The 12,568-nt window shown below is 46.6% G+C and overlaps 1 protein-coding gene across 2 annotated transcripts in view; it reads right to left on the bottom strand.

Moving 5' to 3' along the window:
• DNAJB6 (DnaJ heat shock protein family (Hsp40) member B6) overlaps positions 1-8,619 on the bottom strand; it is a 79,140-nt gene extending 70,521 nt beyond the window's left edge. Inside the window, exon 1 of one of the 2 annotated variants that reach the window (XM_039913911.1) lies at positions 8,450-8,619. The gene's annotated coding sequence lies outside the window, so the exon portion shown is untranslated. Of the gene's footprint in view, positions 1-5,580; positions 5,659-8,449 lie in introns of those variants that run through there. The other variant, XM_029078140.2, reaches the window with a different exon arrangement.
• Between the last annotated feature and the right edge of the window lie 3,949 nt (positions 8,620-12,568).

Raw genomic sequence — 12,568 nt, 5'->3', positions numbered from 1 at the left:
AAATTGAGTTACTTTCCATTTTAATAGGAACTTGGAAAAATGAATACACAGGAAATTAGCAACCAAAATGTAGTCTAAATTGTTCACCTGAGTCAATTGACAGTGATTAGTTTAACAATGACTCTTCATGTTTAGCCATTAGGTCTCTGGTGGTATGAAATTCTTTCAGCTTTCCAGTTTATTTCAAATTCAGATAGAGTGTAACTACTAAACCAGGCAAAGCTGAAATATTTCCAATATTATAACTTCTGATTTTTCTAAGGAGGAGAGGGCATTGTTGCTGGAAAAGCATTAAATATACCAATGTCCTCAAGAATTTGAGAAAGTCTGCTAAATACTGATATCAAGGGACTCATTTGAAGTAAACTGAAATCATAAAACATCTACCCATTGCCTCAAATAGGCTTCTTTAGCTCTCTGAATGGTAAAAAAAAAAAAAAAAAAAAATCTGAAATATAACTCCTAAAATTATACGAAGACTATTAGTTGTGAGCCATTCAAATGTTAAGTATTTTGACATTCCATATTTTTAAAAATAATCTGGCATAAAACTAATTTTAATCATATTTTATAGCACTGAGCCATATGAAAATGACAATCACATCTCTAAGTTTTCCAGTTAATGCTTTACACACAGATTATGTACTATGCACATTAAAATATAAATTCAAAAAGATTCAAATGGGATCGGTGTCCCTTACAAGTCGACTTGCCAAAGAATAGAAATTTACTTGCCCCAATTTTTCAGACTCTGTCACCCCACAGAAGGATTACACAAGCAACACATAAAATTATTTGCTATTTGACATAAAATGTTACCCCAGAAATATTGCTGAGCCCAGAAGCCAGAGAGTTGCTAGAAATTAAAATGAGATCATTCAGATCAGAAAAGATATTCTGTAGTGTACAGAGCCTAACACGCCCTGGGCCTTCCCCAACAATCAAAAAAATAATTGCTGACCAATCCAGTTTTCTCCTTATCAACAGGTCTGTGGATTTGAGTCTAAAGGGAAAAGAAAGGAAGCTGGCAGCAAGGAAAGAAAATTAAAATGGAAAGTGAAGAGAGGGTGTGCACCCCAGAAGAGCCAGTGACCCACAGAGGATAAGCACTCTTCCCATTTGTATATTCCTTCCTAATGCATAACACATAACACAGTGCCTTGCACACAGTAAATGCTTAAATAAAACACTAGTATTACTACCGCTCTTCAGTTCTTTGGAAACTGAACCTGTGAGCCACCTTACAGTGTTTCAAATTCACACTAATAAGTCTTCAGAGGCTGCCTAATCTCTCCAAATGTCTTTTGAATGGAATGTACACTTGGGAATATGAGATTTTCTGGGGCCAAAAAAATTGTGAACTGGATACAGGTTCCTTTTAACCCTACACAGAGCAAGACTTTACAGACTCTTCTGAAACAATGAGAGAATCAAGCTCAGCTACTCTCACAATTATGAGTAGTACAAATTCTGTCAAATTCCATATGTACATCTTTTATATAACAATGAATGTTAATGATGGCAACCAGAGAAATGTGCTGACCAATCAGATACCACAGAATTTAAGTGCCTGACTTCGGGTCTGGAAGTTTTAAATTTACTGGGTTAATAACTGGTCAATATCAGAGAAATAATAATAACTACGGTATTTAAGCACTTACTACATGCCAAGCACTGTTCTAAGCACTGGGGGGGGGGGGGTAAATGCAAAGTAATCAGATTGTTCCATGTGGGGCTCACAGTCTCAATCCCCATTTTACAGATGAGGTAACTAAGGCACAGCAAAGTTAAGCGACTTGCCCAAAGTCACCCAGCAGATAAGTGGCAGCACCAGGATTAGAACCCATGACCTTCTGACTCCCAAAGCCCAAGGTCTATCCACTAGGCCTGCGGGGAAGCAGCATCGCTCAGTGGAAAGAGCCCGGGCTTGGGAGTCAGAGGTCATGGGTTCAAATCCCAGCTCTGCCACTTGTCAGCTGTGTGACTGTGGGCAAGTCACTTCACTTCTCTGTGCCTCAGTGACCTCATCTGTAAAATGGGTATTAAGACTGTGAGCCTCACGTGGGACAACCTGATTACCCTCTATCTACCCCAGCACTTAGAACAGTGCTCTGCACGTAGTAAGTGCTTAAATACCAACATTAGTATTATTATTAGGCCATGCAACTTCAAAATACTTCTGCATGCGAGTGCCAACTTCTTCCATTTTTAGTTAAAAGCACTTGCTAGTCCTGCAATCTTTAAGGAGAAGCTGCACACCAATACCTATATTGTGTGTTCATTTTTTAGGTTCCCCACAGAAATTGGCCCAACTTGAAAGGCACAGAAATTAAGTCAGCTGACTGCCTCATCAATTACTCATTCAAGAACAGAGGCCTGCTTGGTCAATGCTTGACCTGCTGGAAATCTAAAAGGCAACTTAGGACAGTCCTCACATTCAGTTCATGCTAAAGTTTCATGCTGCTATTTAGTTTTACTGCTGAGTGCCATATGTGGATTTTAAAAGTACAGCAGAAAATTGCACTTCGTGATCAAGAAAATTTGGATCACTGGAATAATTAACAAGCTCAGTGGATGGGCCATTTACTTAAAAAGCAGAACACCCAGGAAAGATGCCTACCAAATAACTTTTTCTAATGCTTGCTAAAGTATGGTAGATATAGCCTAACAGCTTTTATGATTTTTCTAAATAAAAACTCTCACTTTCTGTAAGAAAGCACCATGTAAGGGGAAAAAAAATGAATTACCTCACCTAATAGCAACAATACAATTCACGAAATTTCTGCATTTTTTTTAATGCTCAAACTACAAACTGCAGTTTCCTCGAATAATGTTTCACCTCTGCACTCAAGCATACTCCACAGAAAAATAAAATTCACTTGTCCCTGACATCTCTTTCAAGTCTGACCATTCCTTAGCTCATCCCCTTTATATTCAGCATGGCTCAGTGGAAAGAGCCCGGGCATGGGAGTCAAAGGTCATGGGTTCTAATCCCGGCTCCGCCACTTGTCAGCTGTGTGACCTTGGGCAAGTGACTTAACTCCCCTGTGCCTCAGTTCCCTCATCTGTAAAAGGGAAATGAAGACTGTGAGCCCTGTGGGACAACCTGATGACCTTGGATCTACCCCGGCACTTAGCAAAGCGCTTGGCACATAGTAAGTGCTTAACAAATACCAACATCATTATTATTATTATTCAATTCTTCTTGTACTTTTTTTTAATGGCATTTGTTAAGCACTTATTATGTGCCAGGCACGCACTGGGATAAGCACTGGGATAGCTATAAGCGAAACAGATCTCAGTCCATGTTCCACATATGGCTTGCAGTACTAATCCCCCTTTTACAGATGAAGTAACTGAGGCACAGAGAAGTTAAATGACTTGCCTTAGGTCACACAGTGGACAAAAGGCAGAGCCTGGATTACAACTCAAGACCTTCAGACCCTCAGGCCACACTGCTTCTCTACCTGAATTGTTCCCAGTGTCCCAACTTATTCACCTTATTCCCAATCTTCCCTATCTGTTCTGCTCCTCATAACTCAGTCCTTGCTGAAGAACCCAAAACATTTCCTTTGAACTACGTTCATTTGGGCTTTCTCCATTCAATGTGCCTGATCCCTGTCCACCCCAGACCAAAAAAATTAAAAAATAAAAAAAAATCAGCACCACCTCCTTTTCCAAACCCTCTTTGACCTGGGCTTCAGACACTCCTTTCCTGCATCTCCTACTTTTCTCTTCTTCTACTAGTTCTTCAGGGTCTTTTGCAGAGTTGATTCATGGCTAGGGCCGGCTCCACATCATCCAGCCTTCGTCCTCATATTTGATTGCTTGCCCTATAGCAAGTAGACTCACAAGTACCTGAAACCATCATCACCCAACCTGTTCTGGCAAACTAATTGTTTCAGGGGATGCTTGGTTCTCATTCCCAATTGAGAGACGCCAGGATCAAAGCTGGGACTCAGCTGCACTCCAGGCAGAAGTGAGCAAAAAGTAAATCACCCACACTCAGAGACCCGGGCTGCAGCAGGGCCAGGAAGATCACAGTCTCCTCCTCCTCGGGTCTGAAGTGGTAGTCAGACAGGCTTTACCCTTCAGCCTTTTTCCCCTGCAGGCAAGGACTCCAGAGGGAAGTAGGTTATTTTTAGCCCACTTCATTTGGGAATCTTGAGCTGCAGGGGAGGAATAATATGCAATAAACTCTTGCAGAGCTGAAAAAAATTCTGATATTTGAAAACTTGGATAGCTGGTATCCAAGTGTGTGTTTGCTACATACAGGTCCCGCCCATATCTAATAATAATAATAATAATAATGACTATGGTACTTGGACTTTTTACGTGCCAAGCACAGTTCTAAGCACTGGGGAAGATACATGTTAATTTGGATGGACACGATCCCTGTCCCACATGGGGCTCACACTCTTAATCCCCATTTTACAGATGAGGTAACTGAGGCCCAGAGAGGTTAAGTGACTTGTCCGAGGTCACACAGCAGACAGGCGGAGCCGGAATTAGAACCCAGGTCCTTCAGACTCCTAGGCCAGCACTCTACCCACAAAGCCACATTGCTTCTCAGCGTGGAGATCTACCTTTCCGGCCATCATCATCTCTCTTCGTAGTGAGGTAGACAGAGCTGCAGGATATTATTACAGTGTGTATCCCCCTCTAAACCGCAAGTTCAATGTAGGCGGAACATGACTACCAACTATGTTATACTAAAAACCCTCAAGTGCGTAGTGCAATACTCTGCACACAGTAACCGCTCAATAAATACGAATGATATCTCTGCCAGGATACCCTGCTATAAACTGGGGATGGTGAAGAGATTTGAAAAGGTCTTTGCTTGCATTTAACTTGTCTTCCACTATTCTCACACCACATCAAAAAGAAAAAAAAATACCTTCTATATGCTGTTACCTGAAATTGTCAAATAGCAAAGAAATCTTTAGGATTAGTATAGGGATAAATTCCTAACGCATGGCAGCAGAGCATTAAGTATTATGCGTTTGTGAATAGATAACATAGAATATCTTTACAGTATCCCCATACCTCTGAATTTAGCCTAGGGGATGAAAAGAGGTGAAAGCAGGTTCGGGAAGGGCGGGAAGCGAAAAACTAATGTCTTCCATGTCTCAGGCAGTATTCTGGTTCACCATATTAACAGACCTATATCGTCATCACAGGACCTCTGATCCTATGGCTTCCTGATCAGTGACACTATGCTGATTCACACCTAGTTTGGTAGAGTCTGCTATAATTCATGATTTGTATAGTACAGAGGTGAGTCACTCATTAGCAAACACACCTGAACGCCAACAAAGTGAATTAAACCAATTCAGACCGTTGGAGGGCCGAGGCTGCGGCCAAAGACGATCGGCTATTTGAACTTTTCTCAATTGGCCCCCTCAAGTTCACCTCCAAAGCCAACTAGCTGGGCACCCGTGTGCTGGTCTTAACTTGATTAGCCCTGAGAGTCTCGGTTCCTCCCGGTTAGTTGACTTGGATTCCAGTTTTTCGGCCTCGCTCCTAAGCCGGCGGTTCAAAGAACTTAAAAAAGGGAGGATTAAGGGGGGTTTTAAAAACCTTTAAGCCGACCGAAACGGGTCGCTGCTTTCCCCAACCGGCGGCCTGAAGCCCGACATCCAGTCCCTCCTGGGTGATGCCACGAACCATCTGCCATCTGACAGTTTTCAACTGGCCGTGCGGGGGGGGCGGGCGGAGGGCGGGCGGTTGGCTGCCCCCTCCTGCCCTCCCCTCCCCTCCCCTCCCCTCCCGTCCTTCCCCCGCCCCCGCCCCCGCCGCCTCACGACCCCCTCCCGGCCCCGCTTTTTCCTTCCCAAAGCGGCCTCCTCGGTTTGGAAAGCTCCTTCCGCGGTCGGCGGGCGCGGGCGGGCACCAGCACAGCTGCGGCACTTTGTGCAGAACGCGGGGTTTCCTGCTCGCGCCGCCTCGCTCCTGACAACCGGATCCCCAACGACAACAAACGCTGCCCTCCCCGGGAAGGAGAAACCACCACCACCCCCCCAAAAAAAACCCCAAAACCACCCCCTCGCCGTGGCACTTCCCAATGAATCTTTTGTCCCTCCTCGGCCACCGGGGCCGGCCGCCGCCCGTCCCCTTTTTCCCCGATGGTATTTGTTAAGCGCTTACTATGCGCCAAGCACCGTTCTAAGCGCTGGGGAGGGACGGACCACACAAGGTGATGATTGTCCCACGTGGGACGGCCTTAATCCCCATTTTGCGGATGAGGTCCCTGAGGCCCAGTGGAGTGACTTGCCCCAAGTCACCCGGCTGCCAAGCGGCGGGGGCGGGATTAGAACCCACGACCTCTGACTCCCCAGCCCGGGCTCTTCCCACGGAGGCGCGCTGCTCCTTCCTTCCCCGCCGGCCTCCAAACGGCGGCACCTCGGCCCGCCTCCCCAGCTCTTAGAGCTTCTAACCGTTTCCGAGGCAGAAGGGGCGGTGTCACCCCATCAATGCTGCGCGCACTGCGCTAAACGCTCGGAGGGGGGGAAGGGGGACGACACCCCAACAGCTTGTCGACGCGATCCCTTACCCGCAACGGACTTGGCCGTCTCCCCTTTAATGTCTGTCATCCCCCGGGGACCTCAGGACGCTGAAGAAATACGGCTGATCGATCGATCGATCGCCCCGATGGCGAAGAGGAAAGGGGTGTCTGCGAGGAGCGGGGGGCCGACGAGGGGCGTTCATTCATTCACTCAATCGTATTTATTGAGCGCTTACTCCGTGCAGAGCACTGGACTAAGCGCTTGGCATGGACGATTCGGCCACAGATAGAGGCCATCCCTGCCCGACGACGGGCTCACGGTCTAAGTGGGGGCGACAGACAGCAAAACAGAACCAGTAGTCTGACCTAAATTATAAATTAATGATTCAATCATTCAATGGTATTTACTGAACGCTTACTATGTGCAGAGCACTGGACTAAGCGCTTGGCATGGACAATTCGGCCACAGAGAGAGACCATGCCTGCCCAATGAGGGGCTCTAAGTGGGGGAGACAGAGCAAAACAAGTAGTCTGATGTAAATTATAAATGAATGATTCATTCATTCAATGGTATATTTACTGAATGCTTACTATGTGCAGAGCACTGGACTAAGCGCTTGGCATGGACAATTCTGCCGCAGATAGAGGCCATCCCTGCCCAACGACGGGCTCACGGCATAAGCAGGGGAGACAGAGCAAAACAGAACAAATAGTCTGACGTAAATTAATGCATTCAATAGTATTTACTGAACGTTTACTATGTGCAGAGCACTGGACTAAGCGCTTGGCATGGACAATTCGGCCACAGAGAGAGGCCATCCCTGCCCAACGACGGGCTCACGGTGTAAGTAGGGGAGACAAAGCAAAACAGAATAGTCTGACGTAAATTAATGCATTCAAGAGTATTTACTGAACGCTTGCTATGTGCAGAGCACTGGACTAAGCGCTTGGCAGGGACAATTCGGCCACAGAGAGAGAGACCATGCCTGCCCAATGAGGGGCTCTAAGTGGGGGAGACAGAGCAAAACAGAACAAGACAAGTAGTGTGATGTAAATGATAAATTAACGATTCATTCATTCAACAGTATTTACTGAACGGTTACTGTGTGCAGAGCACTGGACTAAGCGCTTGGCACGGACAATTGGGCCACAGAGAGAGAGGCCATTCCTGCCCAACGACGGGCTCACGGTCTAAGTAAGGGAGACAGAGCAAAACAGAATAGTCTGACGTAAATTAATGCATTCAAGAGTATTTACTGGACGCTTACTATGTGCAGAGCACTGAACTAAGCGCTTGGCACGGACAATTGGGCCACAGAGAGAGACCATCCCTGCCCGATGAGGGGCTCTGGGTCTAATCGGGGGAGACAGAGGGCGGACCAAAAGACGACGAAACAAAAACAAGACATTATGACGATAAATAGAACCAAGGGGCTGGACACCGCATTAAGAAAATAAATAGGGTCATAAATACTATATGCAAATGAGCAAAAAGCGCTGAGGGGAGTTTTGTTCCTGAGGTATTTATCACCTCGATTCTGTTTATCGCGTTGAAGTTGTCTCGCTTTTGTCCGTCCGTCTCCCCCGAGTGGACCGTGAGCCCGTCGTCGGGCGGGGATGGGCTCTGTCCATTCCAAGCGCTTAGCCCAGCGCCCTGCGCCTAGTCAGCGTTCAGTAAATACTGCTGAATGAATGAGCAGAGGAAAAGGGGGCTCAGCTGAGGGGAAGGGGAGGAGCAGAGGGAGGCTCAGTCTGGGAAGGCCTCTCGGAGGCGGTGAGGGCTCTGAAGGGGGGAAGAAGGAAACCGAAGCCTCCTCCTCCTCCTCCCGCCGAGGCCCGCGGCGCTGAGGAGACGGGCCGGTCACCACAACACTGTTGCTAAGGCGGCCGTCAGAGAGGCTTCTGCAGCCGGCCCAGGGCCGCCCCCGCCCGCGCCGCCCTTACCCGCGGAGGCCTGGCGACTGACGAGGGGGGAGAAGAAGCCAAGAGACGGCGGCGAAAGGTCACACGTCCGTCGTCGTCGTCGTCGTCGTCGTCAGGTCCTGCCGGCGGGGACTGAGGCGACGGCTCCGGGGGCTTCTTCTCTTTCTCTCCCTCTCGCCACCAACCGGAAGTGCGTCAGACGCAGATTTCCGGTCGCGCGGCGGCGCCCCTGGCGGCCGTTAAGCGCCACTGCCTGCCCGCGGCGCGGCCCTTCGGGAGCGCGCGCGCGCGAGCGCGGCGCCACCTGCTGGGGGCGGGAGCGGGTTGCAAGCTGTGGCTGCTGAGGCGCCAACGGCCTCCGAAGCCTCGGGAGGTCAGAGTTCATTCATTCAGGGGGGGTTATGGAGCGCTTACTATGCGCACAGCACTGTACTCAGCGCTTGGAATGTACGAATCGGCAACAGATACAGGCCCTGCCCATGTATTTATGGAGCGCTCGCAATGCGCAGAGCACTGTACTGAGCGCTTGGAATGTAAAATTCGGCCACAGTTAGAGACCATTCCTCGGGCTCAATCATATTTGAGCGCTTACTATGCGCAGAGCACTGTACTGAGTGCTCGCAATGCACAGAGTACTATACTGAGCGCTTGGATGTAAAATTCGGCCACAGAGAGAGACCATCCCTACGGGCTCAATCGTATTTATGGAGCGCTTACTATGCGCAGAGCACTGTACTGAGTGCTTGGAATGTAAAATTCGGCCACAGAGAGAGACCATCCCTATGGGCTCAATCATATTTATGGAGCGCTTACTATGTGCAGAGCACTGTACTGAGCGCTTGGAATGTAAAATTCAACCACAGAGAGAGACCAACCCTACGGGCTCAATCGTATTTATCGAGCGCTTACTATGCGCAGACCATAGTGGTCATGGGTTCGAATCCCGGCTCTGCCACTTGTCAGCTGTGTGACTGGGGGCAAATCACTTAATTTCTCTGTGCCTGTTACCTCATCTGTAAAATGGGGATTAACTGTGAGCCTCACATGGGACAAACTGATTACCCTGTATCTACCCCACTGTTTAGAACAGTGCTCTGCACATAGAAAGCGCTTAACAAATACCAACATTAATTACCACTGTACTAAGCGCTTCGAATGTACAATTCGGCCACAGAGAAAGACCATCCCTGCCCAATAACGGGCTCAATTGTATTTACTGAGCACTTACTATGCACAGAGCACTGTACTAAGCGCTTGGAATATGCAATTTGGCCACAGATAGGGACCATCCCTGCCCAACAGTGGGCTGGCAGTCTAAACGTGACTCAGTGGAAAAAGCCCGGGCTTGGGAGTCAGAGGGCATGGGTTCGAATCCTGACTCTGCCACTTGTCAGTTGAGTGACTGGGGGCAAGTCACTTCACTTCTCTGGGCCTCAGCTCCCTCATCTGTAAAATGGGGATGAAGACTGTAAGCCTCACTTGGGGCAACCTGATTACCCTGTATCTACCGCAGCACCTTGAACAGTGTTTTGCACATAGTAAGCACTTAAATACCAACGTTATTATTATTATTATTATTAAACGGGGGAGACAGACAACAAAATAAAACAAGTAGTCTGACTTCAATATCATCAAGATAAATAGAATCATAGATATATATACATCATTAACAAAATAGAGTTATAAATAATATATATAAATATGCACAAGTCCTGTGGGGAGGGGGAGGGGGAAGAGTACAGGGAGGGGAAGGGAGGGCTCAGTCTGGGAAGGCCTCCTGGAGGAGGTGAGCTCACAGTAGGGCTTTGAAGAGAGTTAGTTTGGTGGATGTGAAGAGGGAGGGTGGGCTTCATCTCACTCCCTTTCCCTCCCTCCGTCTCTCCCCATGGGGATGGCGGGGACAACCTGGCGGATGGGATTCCTGATGCTCTCCCCAGCCGCCTTCCCGCCCAAAGCCCCCTAAGTCCCTTTTGTCCCTCTCTCCTCAGTGCCCCGTCAGGACAGAAATGGCCATTAGGGAGTGGGCCCTGAGGAAATGGTCAGCGCTGGGCCCGCTGGCATCTCCGCTCAAGACCACCCTCTTCCCCTCTGCCCACAGTGGTCAATGCCATCAAGGGTTTTATCGAGGCCTCACTCAGGGCACAGCACTGGTCTGAACATTTGGGAGGGAAGAAGAAGAAAGTCAAAGAATTCACGGTCTGCCCACTTTGTAGCTAGAGCAGGGGCCTGGAAGTCAGAAGGACCTGGATAATAATAATATTGGTATTTGTTAAGCGCTTACTATGTGCCAAGCACTGTTCTAAGCACTGAGGTAGATACAAGGAAATCAAGTTGTCCCATATGAGGCTCACAGTTTCAATTCCCATTTTACAGGCGAGGTAGCTGAGGCACGGATAAGTGAAGTCACTTGCCCAAAGTCACACAGCCGACAGGTGGCAGAGTCAGGATTAGAACCCCTGACCCCTGACTCCTAAACCCGTGCTCTTTCCACTGAGCCACGCTTCAAATTCCGCCTCCTCCACGTGTCTGATGTGTGATCTTGGGCCAGGCACTTCACCTGTCTGGGCCTCAGTTACCTCATTTGGAAAAATGTGAGCCTCATGTGAGACGGGATTTGTATCCAACCTGATTCACTTGAATCTACCCCAGCGTGTTTTGCAGATAGTAGGCACTTAACAAGTGTGATATTATTATTATTATTGATATTAATATTAAGAAGAAGAATAAAATCTAAAGTAAATTAGACAGGAAACGAAGATAAAGATTCATTCATTCAATCATATTTATTGAGCGCTTATTGTGTGCAAAGCACTGTATTAAGCTCTCGGAAAGTAAAATTCAGCAACAAAGAGAGACAATCCCTGCCCACAATGGGCTCACAGTCTAGAAAGGGGGAGACAGACATCAATAGCATCAATATAAATAGAATTATATATATATAATATACACACACATATCAGAACAAGTAAACAGCATGGCTCAGTGGAAGGAGTCCGGGCTTGGGAGTCAGAGGTCATGGGTTCTAATCCCGGCTCGGCTGCTTGTCCGCTGTGTGACCTTGGGCAAGTCACTTAACTTCTCTGTACTTCAATTACTGCATCTGTAAAGTGGGGATAGAGACTGTGAGCCCTACATGGGACAACCTGATTACCTTGTAAAGGAAAAAGAAAGGGAGAAAAAGAACAAAAAAGAAAGAGTGAAAAGGGAAAGAACTAACTTCGCAATCATAAAATACTTCAGAAATGCTTTATTTGAACTTCAGTAGGTTGTGTTTCTGCCACTTTGTCAGTTAACTCATCATTTATTGAATTTCCTCTCATCTAACCTCTTGGGATCCTGGAATGAAAGGCACTTTTGCTAATACCATTTCATATTTATAATAGCTTGTTAATTATCTCTCTGGGAGTCCTGAACATTTCCTATAAGTAGACTTAGTACATGATCCCACCTGAAAATTTTAAGTGATGGTTTGTTATTCTTTCAGTTTATTTCATTTTTCTTAAATTACCATTATAGGTAGAATATAATACTCCTGGTGTCTATGCAAGACAATATACCAGATAGTCTAAAAGGAGGATTTCCTTCTTCTCTCCACCAGTTTTAATAATCAGGATATACACCATTTAGCCTGAAATTTTCAATATCAATCACTTCAATTATAGGAAGGTCTCTCTCCTAATAGTAACTGAGAGAAATCCTAACACCATACCTTGACTTACATTGAGAAAAATGAAGAAAGCTTGGCACTGTCATATGCAAGACACATCTGCAACAGCAGATTGACATTTTTTTTCCCCGCTGTAGGTGTTGATAACCCTATCTTTCAACATGTGTTCTGGCATTTCACACTTTACTAATTCCCAAAAGAAAAAGGGAGTTAATGTTGAAATTCAGGCAGCCCAGGTACATATATGAGTTTATAATAAAGGGCAGCTGAGAAACTTAATCCAGCTCTGAAAAGCCATCTAGCAAGTGAAGTATTTCCTGGTCTACTGTATCCTGAAGAGAATAAAGTTAAGCTGCATAATAATTATAATAAGTAAAGTTAAGGACTCATCATTAATAGCATTTGCTGAGGATTTATTGTAAGCAGAGCCATTTTAGGAAGTTGGGAACACATAGAGAAATAAAAAAACCTGG

The sequence above is a fragment of the Ornithorhynchus anatinus genome, chromosome 13, assembly GCF_004115215.2.
Source record: "Ornithorhynchus anatinus isolate Pmale09 chromosome 13, mOrnAna1.pri.v4, whole genome shotgun sequence".
NCBI classification, from domain to species: Eukaryota; Metazoa; Chordata; class Mammalia; order Monotremata; family Ornithorhynchidae; genus Ornithorhynchus; species Ornithorhynchus anatinus.
This window is presented reverse-complemented; position numbering and strand designations above follow the sequence as displayed.